Source organism: Lagenorhynchus albirostris, chromosome 13 (assembly GCF_949774975.1).
Source record: "Lagenorhynchus albirostris chromosome 13, mLagAlb1.1, whole genome shotgun sequence".
Taxonomy (NCBI): Eukaryota; Metazoa; Chordata; class Mammalia; order Artiodactyla; family Delphinidae; genus Lagenorhynchus; species Lagenorhynchus albirostris.
In genome coordinates this window covers 30,673,411-30,689,964 of record NC_083107.1, presented here as the reverse complement: position 1 = coordinate 30,689,964, position 16,554 = coordinate 30,673,411, and the positions used below count along the sequence as shown (strand labels likewise).

The following is a 16,554-nucleotide window of genomic DNA, read 5'->3' as shown; positions in this document are numbered from 1 at the left end:
CCGGCTGAAACCCTAATGGCTGCTTAGAAGCCGGAGGACCCAGCCAAGCCATTCCTGAGCCACAGAAACTGGGAGATAATAAATATTGTTTTGAGTCCTTAAGTTTGGGGTTATTTGTTACCCAGCAATAGATAACAAATACACTCTCCAGTCAGGCTTCCAGGAGTTAAAAACAAGATCATATCTGTACCTGAGCTGACACCCATGCCTGATACAGCCAGAAATGCCCCCCGAATATAAATGTGCCCCCATTGTCACTCTTAATTACCATTTTCCCCAAATGGTTTTCAGATCATTCAACTTGAGAATTACTTTCATGTGTGTGTGTAGAAATTCCGGGCGAAGCAGAAGTCCCTAACATTATACCGGACTCTCTCATATGTCGACAGACACCGCAAGTCCCCTTGGGGAAAATCTTTCTTCTCACAGGAGTCAGTGGGCCTCCCGTTTGTAAAGTAGTCCCGCAGCTTTAGGCTGGGGTCACAGTCAACGTATTTAACAGCAGGTCTGGGCATAAGAGCCGACCAGGACAGAAGCTGGCTGACCCATCATGTCAGAGGTCAGCCCCAGTCCCGTGGAAAGGGTGTCCCAGACCTCTGGGAGACTGGACAAGGCGTTCACCTCTCTGACAGCCCATGATAGGCAGCATTCTGGAAAGAGGCAGCACTGTGTGTTAAAGGAGAGCCTAGACACTTGTCCTAAACCTGGCAGCGTGGACTGGATGGTCTTCTCTGAAGATCCTATCAGGAAAAGACACCAAGAACTCCAAGGAGGAACTCGCCAGCAGGAAAAGAGGAAGGAGTTGCTTGTTTGTTGGAGGGGAGGTAACCTGGGTTGGCCCCAAGGAGCCAAGCGTTACCAAGGAGGTTGGTTCCCATGGGCCCGTGGCTGAGGCTGGAACCTCTCCAGACATTCCTGTCCTGGTGCCGTGTGAAGCTCTGCGGGCCAGTGGCTGAGCTAGCGTATGTGATTTCAAAGGGCTGAGAGCCCCATGTGGGACTTCATGAGTTCAGTTCTGAGCATAAAATGTTGGAGGTGAGGTGGGCTTCCCTGGTGGCGCAGTGGTTGAGAGGCCGCCTGCCGATGCTGGGGAAACGGGTTCGTGCCCTGCGGTCCGGGAATATCCCACATGCCGCGGAGCGGCTGGGCCCGTGAGCCATGGCCGCTGAGCCTGCGCATCCGGAGCCTGTGCTCCACAGCAGGAGAGGCCCACGTACCGCCAAAAAAAAAAAAAAATTTGGAGGTGAGGTACCCAAATGAAACTGTCTAGCGCCTAAATAAACGGGTCTTTTCAAAGGAGCTCAAAACTGAAGATAAGGATTTTTTTATTGTGGTAAGATATACACAACATAAAATTTACCATTTTAACCATTTTTAAGTGGACGGTCAGTAGCATTATGTATACATTCACCACATTATTGTCTAACCACCCCCATCATCTATCTCCAAGATTCTTTTCATCTTGCAAAACTGAAATGCTGTACCTATTAAGCAATAACTCCCCCCTCTTCCCTCCCCCCCAGCCCCTGGTAACCTCAATTCTCCTTTCTGTCGGTATGAATTTGCCTCTTCTGAGATCCTCATGTAAATGGAATCATTAAAATATTTGTCCTTTCGTGTCTGGCTCATTTCGCTTAGAATAATGTCTTCAAGGTTTTTCATGTTGTAGCATGATCAGAACTTCATTCCTTTTTAAGCTATACTACCATGCCATTGCACATATATACCACATTTTTTTATCCATTCATCTGTCATCTGTCAATGGACATTTGGGTTACTTCCACCTTTTTGGCTATTGTGAATAATGGTGCTATGGGCGTGGGTGTACAAATATCTATCTGAGTGCCTGTTTTCAATTCCTTTGGTTGGATACCTAGATGGAATTGCTGGATCATAGGGTAATACTATGTTTAACTTTTTTAGGAACTGCCATACTGTTTTCCACAAGCGAGGCACCATTTTGCATTCCTACCAGCGATGCACAAGGTTTCCAATTTCTTCACAACCTCACCAACACTCGCTTTCCGTTGTTTCTTCGTTTTTCATGGTAACCATTCTAATGCATGTGAGGTAGTATCTCGTTGTGGTTTAGATCTGCATTTCCCTGATCATCAGTGATGTTTAGCATTGTCCCATGTGCTTATTGGCCATTTGTATAGAAGATACAGTTTTCTGAATTGTCAGCAGATACGCGCTCAAGTCACAGGTGGCACCCGCTGCTCCTTTCCCATCCAGTATCCATCTTCTCCTTCATTCTTAATACTCCCAGCTCTGTTCACATCTGCATTGTGTACAGCTAGATCATTCACTTCCCATGACACTCTCCTAGTTACAAGAGGCCATGGGATCCGGTTCTGAAACTGGAGCGCTCTGGAGACCCCTGAGTTAGCTTTCATTAAATGTGACAGACTTAGCATCCTCCTTTTGCCTTTTGCCCTATTCCGTCCTCCTTCCTCCTGCCTGGAATGTAGATGTGCTGCCAGAAGATGCGGCGGCCATCTTGCACCATAGGGAAAAGAGCCACACACCAAGGCTGGCAAAGCAGATCTACAAAAGGAGCACAGACAGCCCTGGACCAACAGCCTGCCCCCAAACTCCCTGTTACATGAGAAAGATAAGCCTCTTGCTTATATCGGCCACCATTTGCTGGGTTTCTGTTACATACAGCCAAGCACAATCTTAGCTGACTTATCATAGGAGCAGATCTGCTCAGGTGAGTGTATAGAGAAAAGAATAAAAGAGAGTAGTGTCCTGGGAAACGCTGAGAGGTGACAGAAGGCAGCAGGGGAATCATTCAGAGCAGGGACTAACTAAGAGTGACTAAATGAATGTAGAAAACATGAGGTTATGGTATCAAATGAATGAAGCAAAGAGAGCATTCAGGACAGAAGGTCGACACGTTAGAAGCTGAAGAGACATCCAGTAAGAAAAGCACTGGAAAGCATGGATTCAACAAAAACGAGTCTTAGAGACCTGTTGGGGAGAGCCATATTGCCTGGGTTGAGGAGTGGATAGGAATCAGGAGGAGAAAGAGAGTGTGAGGAAATGGGGGGAGACGTGGTGCTAGCAAGGAGAGCACAGCACGTGCGGCCCAAGGAGGTATTTTTACAGATGAGAAGCACTAGAAGGGCTGACAGTTGGAACCAGAAGAGAGGCAGAGACTGACAATTTGGAAGAGAGGGCATAATGCTAACTGTCTCCTTTTGGCCAGTAGTAGAATCCTCCAGCTGTTAACTGGGCACTGGGTCACCCAGCACTGCCTATATTTCCCTGCCTTTGGTCGTCTGACTAATCTGAGCCAGTGCTACATCAGCAAAAGTCAGGTGTTAAATGTCTGGGTTATTTCCTTCAAGATGCTTGCTGTGGACACACTCTCTCCTTCCCTGATGGCTAGGAGATAGCAGCAGCTGCTTTGGACCTGGAGAAGGATGTCACTTACAGAGGTTGGCAGATCGGCTCATGGGCCTGGGTTCCCAGATGACCTTGGAGAGTGGAGCCCTCTACCTGCCCTAACTGCCCACCTACCTTTGGAACAGGATGTGAGGAGTGAAAACTCTTCCATCTTATTTAAACCACTGTATTCAGGACTCTTTCTTAAAGCAGCCTAGCTTATCTAATACCGACGGGAGCCAGAACAGGGGTGCTGAAAAGTCTTCAGTCTACAAGTTCATAAGGCCATGTAAAAATAAAGTTTGGTTTATACATTTAAATGCACTCAGTTTATTGGTTGCCTTTTATTTTGAGATTACATCCTTCCTAATTTTTTTTTTTCTCCCGGTACGCGGGCCTCTCACTGTTGTGGCCTCTCCCATTGCAGAGCACGGGCTCCGGACTAAGTTTTGTTATATTAAAATGTCCTTCCTCTTAAGCAGATCAAAGGTTGCATGGGGCCCATATTCGGAGGGGATTGGCTGCAAAGGAGCATAGGAAACCTTTTAGGACAAGGAAGCCATTCCATGTCTGGATTACGGAAGTGAGTCTAGGATTATCAAAATTCCTCAAATTTTAAATGGATGGACTTTATTGTATGTAAATAACACTGTAATAAAAATTAAAAATGATCCTTGTTGTTTTTTTTTAAGGGACAATGTAGCTTTTAATGAATAAACAATTTTGGTTGGGGTGACCTTGCAGAATAAAACCACCTTCGAGTAATTAAAATTTAGACCAACTAGTCAAATGCTCTATCACCTATTGTAAAATGATCTTTCTTTTATAAAAACAATGGGAGTAAAAATTGGTTGTCATTTTTCAAGACTTACTTTGTAAACTAAGAAGGTGGCAACCTTACGTGGATGCCCAAATTTTTTTCAAATTTTTCAGAGCTAAGAAATTGACGAGTCTGAGAGCCCCTGTAGTCCTTCTCTATAGCTGCGTAATAAATTACCCCCCAAATTTAGCAAAGTAATAAACATTTGTTATTTCACAGTTCCTGCGAGCTGGGGGTCTAGCCAGGTTTAGCTGGGTCCTCTGGCTTAGGGTCTCTCACGAGGTTGCAGTCAAGGTGTCGGCCAGGACTACGGTCTCACCCAAAGGCCGGACTGAGGGAGGCTTCACTGCCAGGCTCACTCACTGGTTCTCGGCAGGATTCGGCTCCTCACAGGCCGCTGGTCTGAGGACGGCAGTCCCTTGTTGGCTGTTGTCCCAAGGCCCCCCTCAGTTCCTTGCTTCATGGGCCTTTTCAAGGGCCAGCTCCTGACATGGCAGCCGGCTTCCAGAAGAGCGAGCAAGTGGAGAAGCAGGAGAGGGCAAGCGAGACAGAACCAGGGTTGTCAGAGGCTGCTTTCCACGGCCACCCGTCTGAACGCAGGCGAGCTGGCTCGGCGCGGCAGCCAGCCTTCTCCAGGGGGACAGGAGAAAAGGAGAAGCTGGGAGCCACCACGCCTACCTGTGGAATGTTGATGGAAGCCGGGGGGTAGCGGACTGCTGGATCTATTTTCTCCCCAAATTAGGGCAGCTGCCGAGAAGGGGGGCAGGTGGTCGAGCAGGAGGTTTGAGAACTTTGAAATAGCGGGTGTGGGCAACAGGGTCCAGACGGAGCGCAGAAACCCTGTGGTGCTCTAGCTAGGACCTGCTCTGGGAAAGCTGTGCTCCAAGGCTCCAGGCAGCTTCTGTCCGAAACGACGAGTCAGCACTTAACCCCCCACCCCCACCCCCCACCCAGGCAGATTTGCCTCTTTCTGAGAAAACTACCTCGAGTCCAGCAAAGTCCACACATCATCCCCCAGGGGACTTGTGCAGCCGCCCGGAAGCTGAATGTAGATGTTCTAGCCAGACAGGAGCTTCACCTGGTGCTGAGGGGAGCCAGAGGGACTCCCCTTCGACATCCTCCACGTCGGATCCCCACCGAGTGCGCTCCCATCCTGCAGGGCAGGAAGGCAGGGCTACCCTGACAGGTGGGACCGGATGCACAGCCCTGCTGTCAAATGTCCTAGGAAAGGCAGATCCCCGCACAGCAACTGAAAGGATCTCAGCCTTGGGCTGCGGTGAAAAGGCATTTCCTCTTCTCTCTGGGCCTGGAGACAAAGTAAAGTCTGTCCCAAAGGTGAATTCCAGTCCCCACCCTCTCTCCCACTGGAAGGCCAGGCTGTAGGGAGGGTGTATACGGCCCTCTCTTTGGAGGAGAGATGACGACGAAAAAACTCTGCTCCCCGAGGATGGGCTGGTGGCCCTAAGAGCCACCGCGTCTGGAAGGTGGATACCAGGACACTCTGTGTATGTCACTGCCCTCTGCTTGTACAAGCCTCCAGGACAGTCTATTAAATACATCCGCCTGATCACAGCCGCATGGCTGGGCATTGAGAAAAAAGTTGACCCCCATCTTTGCATGGAATAGCGGAAAGAAGAGCGGTGTCTCTTGTCCCCGGCCCAGGCCGCCACGTGCTGACATGACGTGGGAGCAGAGCAGGGCCACATGTAAGTTCTTGTAAGACAGCACGCTGAGAGAAGCTTGGGAGAGGGGAGGGAGGAGGTCGATTGAAATGTGAGTTTCTACCAGCAGATAACTGCTCAGAGTCACACATACCGGTCAAAGCATGACAAGCCAGTCTGGGTCTGGGGGATTCAAGGCTGAATCACGGTCCACCCATGTGCAGCTGCCCTTCAGTGTGGCTGGCACTCCCGGCCCCATGCCCTACCTAGCCCAGGTCCTTTCAGATCTGCTCTCAGCCAGACCTCTGAGGAACCAGTGCCGCCAAGCCAGCCGTGAGGATTAGCTAGCGAGCTGGCCGCCCGAGAGGCTGATGTCTGCCCTTCTCCCCACCAGGGCCATATCCCTCACGGAGCAAGAAGCAGGCGTTATTGAGACCCAGAGTCCCAAAGCCAACTCCACACCCGGGAATTCAGAGTTGTTTTGAATAACCAGATCCAACTTCCAAATCAAGACAAAACTCCCGCTCACCTTGGACCCTCATTTTAGCTACTGCCAGAGACAAAGGTGCCCTGGTCACACCTAGCCTGAGACCCGGAGGCAGACAGCATGCTTACCTTGAAGACACTGACATTCTTTTCTGGTCCCTACTGTGCTGTGGACTGAGAAGTATCCCAGCCTTGCCGCCCTCAGCTGTATTATACCCTGTACCAAAGGGGTAGCAGCCAAAAAAAAGAAAAAAAGAGAACACATTTTAAGGAGTAGGCTATTTAAAGATAGATTTACTTTCTTGATTTCTACACCTGAATTTTAAAATCACGGAAGGTTGCAATTTGCCCGCAAATGTCAGACAGGCGTCAGCCTCCTGAATTCTCTGCTCAAAACCAGCCCCGTGGGGATTTTAAATGGTGGGCACGGGATGGATGGGCTTTATCCACCAAAAAGCAGGAGTGGTAGAGGCTTTGCATAACTGTAGGAGGGCTTTTTGTATGTAAATCCAGCATCTAATTAACACACCCACCTAGGGTGGTCATCCGTCAGGCAGGAATCCCGCTTCTCCGCAACCCCTCCTTCCACAAGAAGCGAGGGCTCCAGGCCCAGCTCTCCCCGGCAACAGCCATTTTCTGGATCCAGTTAAGGAGGCAGGAAGAAACTACAGTACAGAAATCTACAGGACAGAGGGAAACAGTTTTCAGCCTAGAGGCCCTGCCCTGCAGACACCACCTCCCTTCTCATGCCTTGACCCTGGGTGGGACGCAGGACGGGCCCGTCCTGCAGGTGAATATTTATCTCTGTATTTAGAGGACTCTTGGGAATTTTCTGAGCAATTACGGGACAAGCGATTTGTTCCAAAGCAATGCCGCGCTTGCCCTGTCACTGTGACGTATTGTGGCCCCAAAGAAATACTGTTTGGTCCCTGCGATTACAGCTCCTTTGGGGTCTCCAAGCGCCACCTGGTGGTCACTGGGCGCCCCCGCAGCTTCTGTCACCCGATCACCATTCCGTTATCCCAGCCACACCCGGGGTGCGGGAGACAAAAGGCTGAAGGCCCTCTGCCATCGGCCTTCCAAAGGCAGGCCTGGGTGGACTGCAGCAACTGCCGCTGGGCCCGGGTGCGTCTGGGGCTCTGGGCACAGGTAGAGGTGGTGGCCAGGTGGGAGGAGCCGCGATGAGAACTCTGCGCCTCCCCTCCGGAACGTAGATTCCAGAACGGCGGGTGCCTTCAGGGCCTAGAAAAGTGCCTGATGCACAGTGGCTGCTCACCGAGCATTTCTGGAAGGGGGAGGAGCGGAGGCCGTGGTGGGTGAGAACAGGGAGCGGGGTGACCCCGGAGTCTGCCGCAGGAGTGGCTGCCCAGTGCGGGTAAATGGCCTCTCGTGGTGACTACATTTCTTTTCTTCCTCCGACTCCCGCGGGATTTTGCCCATTTAGATCGAGACAGACTGAGGAGGCACACTGCCCCTTTGTGGCCTCTGCCGGTCACAGCAGCTCCGAGACTTGCACCTTCTGTAACCATTTCTCCGCTCTGTGCATTTGAGTAACCCTCTACTTCCTCCCGGTCACGTCCACCAGAGAGTGGGTACAAGAGGGTTACAATAACAGCACAAAATGGCATTTTTGTTTGTTTGGTTGGTTTTTTTTTTTTTTTTTTTCGGTACGCGGGCCTCTCACTGTTGCGGCCTCTCCCGTTGCGGAGCACAGGCCCCGGAGGCGCAGGCTCAGCGGCCACGGCTCACGGGCCCAGCCGCTCCGCGGCATGTGGGATCTTCCCGGACCGGGGCACAAACCCGCGTCCCCTGCATCGGCAGGCGGACTCTCAACCACTGCGCCACCAGGGAAGCTCCAAAATGGCATTTTTCTGGTTCGGCCCTGCTTTCGGAATCGTGAGTACTGTGGATCCCCTCCCCCCCGCCAAGTTCCAACCAATTAATTCAACAAAGCCCTGGGAGCCTGGGCAACTTTGTGACATTCACTATTTTCTCTTGTTAAGGTGACCCTTTCTCCACCCATTGATCTCCCGCTTTTCCCAACACTCTCAGCGCCAATATAGGCCCTGCCAGAGGCCACCTTACTCAAAGTTGTCCTTTCCCTCTGACCATCAACAGCTGTCTTCAGAACAAGTTGGTGCTGTCTTCAGCTGCTCTCTTTCCTTAGGGACCTTGTGCAAATAGTCCCGTCACTATTATTCCACTGCCCTCCCCCAGGGTTCTCAAATTAGACTCTCAAAACTAAAACCCCTGGTGTATTTGCACAGTGCCTTTTTTTTTTTTTTGGTCATTTTAAACCAACAGTTCCCTCAGATTATCATTTTTCACAGAGAAAGTGTTAATTAGTTATAAAAGAAAAAAGCAGAGAATGAGGACATATGGATCCCAGCCCTGGTGGTCACCAACCAGCTCTGTGAACCTGGAGTTCTCTTTGTGCTTCATGGTTCCCCCATTAAAATAACAAGTAGTGAGTACAGAAGCCTGGAAGGGTAGGAGATGTGGTGTTCATAGAGGAGAGGGGAACAGGGCATCCGGAGGAGAAGATCCGAGCCCCACCCAGTCCAGGAACTGAGCCCTGTGGTGCCTCAAGGGTCTGCACCTTTGGGGTGACCAGGCGTGGCCCAAGGAGAGGGCACCACAGGTGTGGCAGACATCCAACCCAGACCTGGCAGAAGACTCTATGAGTGGACTTCCCCAAACACCTGAACAAAACTCCTGAGGACTTTCAGAAATGCCTGTGTCACTGCTGTGGAGAACAGTATGGAGGTTCCTTAAAAAACTAAAAATAGAGCTACCATATGACCCTGCAAGCCCACTCCTGGGCATATATCCAGAGAAAAACATGGTCCGAAGGGATACATGCACCCAGTGTTCATTGCAGCACTGTTTACAATAGCCAAGACACGGACGCAACCTAAATGTCCATCGACAGAGGAATGGATAAAGAAGATGTGGTACATGTATACCGTGGAATATTACTCAGCCACTAAAAAGAATGAAATAATGCCATTTGCAGCAACATGGATGGTCCTAGTGATTGTCATACTGAGTGAAGTATGTCAGACAGAGAAAGAGAAATATCGTATGATATCCCTCATATGCGGAATCTGAAAAGAAATGATACAAATGAACTTATTTACAAAACAGAAACAGACTCACAGACTTATGAATGAACTTATGGTTACTGGGGGGAAGCATGGGGTGAAAGGACAGTTAGGGAGTTTGGGATCAACATGTACACACCACTGTATTTGAAATGGATAACCAACAAGGACCTACTGTATAGCACAGGGAACTCCGCTCAATGTTATGTGGCAGCCTGGATGGGAGGGGAGTTTGGGGAAGAATGGATACAACGTATATGTCTGGCTGAGTCCCTTTGCTGTGCACCTGAAACTGAAACTATCACAAATTGTTAATCGGCTATACTCCAATATAAAATAAAAAGTTAAAAAAAAAAAGAAATGCCTGTGTCATTTGGGGGTAGCGGGGGACACCAAGGTGCTGTAGTTGTGAGGGGCACTGAAGTTGGTGTAATGAAGCTAGTGCATGGACCCTAGGTTGGCTGGTCCTGGGGATACCCAGGGGACACAATGAGGGTTCGTCTGGATCACTGGAATCCTGGTGCCATGCATACGTACATCACGCACTTTGGTACCCTTGGAATCGAACCAGTTTATTTATTAGGGTACCCCTGGAAGGGGCATCAGCCCAGAAGTCTGGTGCTCACAGCTGGCTTTGGAGGTCCCAGAGGGCCATGATGAGGCAACAACAGAAGAGGGCCCCACAACTACTCTGGACAGGTCTAGAGACATGTCCAGATGTTCAGGAGGGGGAAAAATGCAAACAGCTTTACCTGAGCTTTTGGAGATTCCTGATCACTTCATGATCCTGGGGAAAGGATGCCGGAAAGCACTCTTTAAGTTCCTTATCTCATTCCTTAAGTTTCTAGAAGGACTGGGGAATTCCCTGGCTGTCCAGTGGTTAGGACTCCACGCTCGCACTGCCAAGGGCCCAGGTTCAATCCCTGGTTGGGGAATTAAAATGCCACGAGGCGCAGTCAAAAAAAAAAAAAGTTTCTAGAAGAACTGAGTCCACCTAGAGCAAACAATGTCAGATGTGCCGGAATCTGGGACCCTCTGAGATGTGGGCATGTGAGCTGGAGCCAGTGATTCCTGAGGCCAGATCTACCCCTGCCTTTCCAGTTACATGAACCAGTAAATCCCCTTTTGTGCTTCACTTAAAGAGAGTAGGTTTTTTCCTTACTAATAACCACATGAGTCCTGTCACAATACAGGAGCTTGTTAAGACTTCACAAATAATTGGATGTGGGCTACCATCCGGGGCAATGGCAATATGAAGCATGGTCAGTTGGGAGACTGCAGTGCTCTTAAGAGAGACCGAGAAGTTAGGGAGGCGGGGTAAGTGTTTTGTCAGGCACGTGAACTGAATTAAAATGGCAGCGGAGGCTGGCCCAATAGACTGTAGATCTGTGAAAAGCCTGTTTTACATTGTCATATTGCAGGTTAAACTCTCTTCCAGTTATTAGACACCTCTCACCCTTGCACTTCAAGATATCGGTACTTAACACTTAATTTTGAAGTGGTACAGGATGCCTGAAAACAGCCTCGCGAAATAATAAAATTCTACTCAAGTCCAGATGGCTTGAACTAGCTACACACTGTGGATTGAGGATTATTAAGTATGAAGTATGTTTGTCAGGAAAATCCTTTGTTTATATAAACAGCAGAAGCACCACCATGGTAACCCTGCTTGGTGTGCAGCCCATAAAAGCCTCCCAGCCATATTCCCGCCTCCTTTTTCACTGCTAGTCTACATTTTTTTTTTTTTTTTTAGTCTACATTTTTTAAAAACATCTCCAGCCAAAATTCCATGATCTGCCTGCTTGGTTTCCAGGCTCAGAAAATATCATTTAAAAAGTGGAGAGGAACCAGTTGAAACCACGGCCAAAGCTTCTAAATGAAAGCTCATTTCTCTCTCTCTCTCTTTCTTTCTCTCTCTCTCTGTCTCTCACACACACACACAAAGACACATTTTGTTTGCCAACTACAGTATGCTTTTCCTTTTTTAATGTAACCCAAGTTTCCTTGGGCCCCACAAGCCTGCAGGGCCAATGAAATAATATTAACATATGGGCAGCTGTAACCCACCTTTGCTCTGGGTTTTTCTCCCACCTGTTCACAGAGCATCTTAGGGGGTGTAATTAGACGTGCCCTTGAACACATCCACTGCAAGACAGATGTAGTGCAGGCTATCCCTCGGTGGTGTCCACAGGGTCCCCATCACCTCTGCACTCTCCCTGGAAGTCAGGGCACCCTCTGGTATGTGGTGAAGCTGCAGAGAAGCCCTCATGTCCCGTGGTTTCTGTTCAATTAGTAAGCATCAAACCAGGCTGCTGTACGCACTGTCTAATTGTCTTATTGACATTTGTAGCAGAAGATGCCCCTGCCATCCGAAGAACCCAGCCACATATCCAAAGGCCAGTCCAAGTGGTGGCACCTGGCCCATCTCAGTGTACCCTCCCCTCCAGCGGCTGAGGTCAAAGGGTTAGTCTAATCCTCCGGAGGCTGCTCAGGCCCTCACCCAAATAGGCATCTGGGGGGCCCCGCCCATCCGTTCAGACATGTCCAGATATGTCTGATCTACTTACACCCAAGCGGGGATCTCTGGTCCCTCCAACAGGAGAGACCTTTAGAGAATGCCCCAGTGACAGCCACCCTCTCTGTCTGCTCACCCGAGGCTGATGGTCCGGGCCCAGCCACTGGGGGAAAGGATTGCTCTGCTCCAGGAGAAAAGTAAATTGACATCAGATTATTTTCCAGTAGCATTTCCCACTTCTTACCATTTGCCACATTGGATTCCACATTCCAGTTTTCAAAAGGACAGGGGCATTGATAATAGAAAAGAAAAGGGAAATTAACTGGCATCAAGGACTTTATTATCTTCAAGTGTATAAAGCATGAGATTTATGATTGAGAATCATTTGGCTTTTACCTGAAATGTTCTCCTTGAGATACCGGGAAACCAGACCTGCAGAGATACAGTGAGCTTAGAATACACAGAGTTAAGGTTATTATTAAGTTTGGTCAAATTTAGGATTTCCCTCTTTAAAAAAAAAAAAACCTGGCTTGCTATAGTTGTGCTTACTTTTTTTTTTTTTTTTTTTTTGTGGTACGCAGGCCTCTCACTGTTGTGGCCTCTCCCGTTGCGGAGCACAGGCTCCGGACGCGCAGGCTCAGCGGCCATGGCTCACGGACCCAGCCGCTCCAGGGCACGTGGGATCTTCCCAGACCGGGGCACGAACCCGCGTCCCCTAGCATTGGCAGGCAGACTCTCAACCACTGCGCCACCAGGGAAGCTCTGTGCTTACTTTTTAAAGTTCTTAATTTAATAGAGAATAAGTAATACCATCTCTCTCTCTCTATTACCTACTTCCCATTCCCATTTCTGGTAAGTTTCCCCTTCCATATGCTACATATATTACATATGTTACATACATTACAGGATTAAAAGTCCCTTTATACACATTTTCTCAGGTAATAAGTGTTTAAGGGCTTCATGACCCCAGTTCACTATCTTTTTTCAATCTCAACTCAGGCTTCAATTCACACATTTCCAACTCAGCCCAGGGTATGTGGGAGCCCAAAATGACTTTTAGAGAAGGACAAATTGGCTTATCTTAGTGTGTTTCAGTCTAAGCATCACACCAAAAAAATAACGCCTCTGCTTAGCCCTGCACCAACTGGGGAGCAAGAAAAGAGAAGCAAAACAACTTTTTGCATAAATGAGGCCTTTTACATCATTACTTTCTTCAAAGTGTTGTAAATATTTGAACAACTATATTAATAATTTGATATCAATTCCAATGGAGGGAATGGTTCCCCACACCACCAAGCAATTAATTCAATTCTGACACTCTCTACCTGGAGATAGCATCAGATTCCACAGGATAAGGGCTCATTCGCACAAGACTGTCCTCCACTTTAGATGCCAATCACAAAGCCAGGTTGTTACCTGTGCTTCTGGCTAGCTATGAATCAGAGCCTCCCATGACCCCCCCCCACCCCCGCCTTGGGTTCAATTCATTTGGTAGAGCGGCTCACGGAACTCAGGAAACCTGGTTACTCACCAGATTATTGGTTTATTACAAAGGATATTAAAGAATATGAATCAACAGCCAGATAGAAGAGATGCATAAGGCAACATATGGGGAAGGGGCATGGAGCTTCCGTGCTCTCCCAGCACCTCCACGTGTTCACCAACCCGGAAGCTCTAAACACCATCCTTCTGGAGTTTTCTGGAAGCTTCCTCATATAAGCACAGTTGATTAAATCATTGGCCATTGTTGACTGGTTCAACCTCCAGCCCTTCTCCACTCCCTGGAAATCAGGGGATGGGACTAAAAGTTCTAACCCTCTAATCGCGTGGTTGGTTCCCCTGGCAACCAGCCCCCATCCTTAGGTGACCTAGGAGCTTTCCAAAAGTCACCTCATTAACACAATAAGAGCATCTTATGATGCTCATCACTCAGGAAATTCCAAGGGTTTTAGGAGCTCTGTGCCAGAAACTAGACAAAGACCAAATATACATTTATTATAAATCACAATACCACAATATACAAGATACTTTTTCTCTTATTATTTCACTCAGAATCAGATCTGCAGGAGCACACAGTGCTCCCTCCCATACCATGGTCTAAAGAATAGACTTAAGTAGGTTGGCCCATGAATATAAAGAGGTTGTACAGTGGACCCAATGAAGCTATGAGATCTAAAGGTGATGTTTCTTGAAGTGTGGCTCTTGGCCACCTGTACCCAGATTATCTTTGGTGATTGTTAGAAATGCAGATTCCTGGACTGCAACTCCACTCACTGAATCACAGTCTCTGCTGTTGACCTGAGAATCTGCACTTTTTTTTTTTTTGCGGTACGCAGGCCTCTCACTGTTGTGGCCTCTCCCATTGCGGAGCACAGGCTCCGGACGCGCAGACTCAGCGGCCATGGCTCACGGGCCCAGCCGCTCCACGGCATGTGGGATCTTCCCGGACCAGGGCACGAACCCACGTCCCCTGCATCGGCAGGCGGACTCTCAACCACTGCGCCACCAGGGAAGCCCAATCTGTACTTTTTAATAGGCTTCTCAGGCACACTAAAATTTGAGAGCTACTTCCCCAAGGCCTAAAAGGAGACATGTCTCTAAGGGCGACATGGTAGTCTCTCTTTGTAAAATTTTATTGGGAAACAATGATGACCAGATACCAATCAGGTCCTTTAGGAGTTAGTGTTGTGCACATTTAAGCCCCAAATTCACATCACTTGATGGCAAAAATCTCAAACCATGAATGTAGAAAGCAATTCTGGACTGGTAGAGTCTTAGGCACCTCATGGAAATAAATGCAAAACCTCTCTGAAGGAAGGCACCTTCAACCTAGGCTTCAAAGAATTCCCAAAAGCAATTCTCTGAGGAACTCACAGTCAAAATGAACAAAACACACAAAGATATATAAACACAAACACACTAGGAGTGAATGTCAGCAGAAACAACAGACTACCCTGATACTGGAAATAAAAGGCATAGAATTAAAAATAACTCTGCATATCATGTTTAAAAAAGTAAAAGACAAGGTTGAAAAAAGCTTCAAGGAAGAGAAAATAGTGACCAAAGTTGAAAAATAACCAAAAAGCACACACACACACACACACACACACACACACAAATATATATATGTATAGTTATGTTAAATACACAAATATATTTATATTAAATATTATATAAATATATTATAGTAAATATTATGTATTTCTATATTTACATAGATAGATAAAATCATTGAAATTTTAAAAGTCAGTGGATTGACTGTCATCAGGCACAAAGGAACTTTCTGGGGAGATAAAAATATTCTACAACTGGAATGTGATGATGGTTGCACAACTCTACAAATTTTCAAAAACTTGTTGAATTCTACAGTGAAAATGGATAAAGCTTATAGTATATAAAGTATTCCTTAACAAAGTTCTTAAAAAAAAAAACTCAAAGAATTGCTTTCAGAACAAATTAGACACAGCTAAGAGTAAACTAGTGAACCAGAAGACAGATTAGAAGAAATCATCTGGAATGATTCACAGAGAGACAAAAAGATGAAAAATACGCCTGAGAGGTTAAGAGACATGGAGGATAGGGTGAGATGGCCTAACACATGTCTAATCAGGGTACCAGAAGGAAATGAGAGGCTAAATGGAGAAGGGAAGATATTCAAAGAGTTACTAGATGAGACTTTTCCAATTCAAAATCCATGAAGTCAAGCTCAGTGAATCCCAAATAGGGTAAACAAAAAGAAATCCGGGCTTCCCTGGTGGCGCAGTGGTTGAGAGTCCGCCTGCCGATGCAGGGGACACGGGTTCGTGCCCTGGTCCGGGAAGATCCCACATGCTGCAGAGCGGCTGGACCCATGAGCCATGGCCGCTGAGCCTGCGTGTCTGGAGCCTGTGCTCCGCCACGGGAGAGGCCACAACAGTGAAAGGCCCGCGTACCGCAAAAAAAAAAAAAAGAAATCCACACTTAGAAACAACAGAGCAAAGCTGCAGACCATCAAAACTGAGGAGGAGATCCTAAAAAGCACCATAGAGAAATTACAGATTCCCTTTAAGAACAATAGACTATCTCCTCAGCCACAATGGAAGCAAAGAGATTATATGCTTAAAGAAATAACTACCTACCTGGAATTCTATGCCCAGAAAAATAAAGACATATTCAGACAAGTAAAATCAAAGAGAATGTGCCTCTAGCAGTCCATCACCAAAGGAAACCCAAAGGAAGAAATCCCAGACACAGGCATGATAAGCAAGAATGTATAAAGATAAATGTGCATAAATCTAAATGAACAATGACCATATAAAAGAATAATAATTTCTTATGAGGTTACATAGTATAATTTAAATATATGTTAATAATAACATATGAGTAAGGAGTGGGGAAACAAAGTTAAAATTTCCTAAGGTCCTTCCACAGTCTGGGAGGAGGATAACATAGATCAACTTCAGATTTTGATATGTTATATAAGAATATTGTGATTTCTACAGTAACCCCTAAAAGGACAGAAACAGTATAATATCCAAACAAACAGAAGTGAAAAAAAAACGGGATGATAAAAAAATACTTAACCCAAAGAGGAGCCTA

General features: G+C 47.3%; 1 pseudogene; it reads right to left on the bottom strand.

Moving 5' to 3' along the window:
- LOC132531255 (Golgi reassembly-stacking protein 2-like) overlaps window positions 1-4,673 on the bottom strand; it is a 48,443-nt pseudogene extending 43,770 nt beyond the window's left edge.
- Between the last annotated feature and the right edge of the window lie 11,881 nt (window positions 4,674-16,554).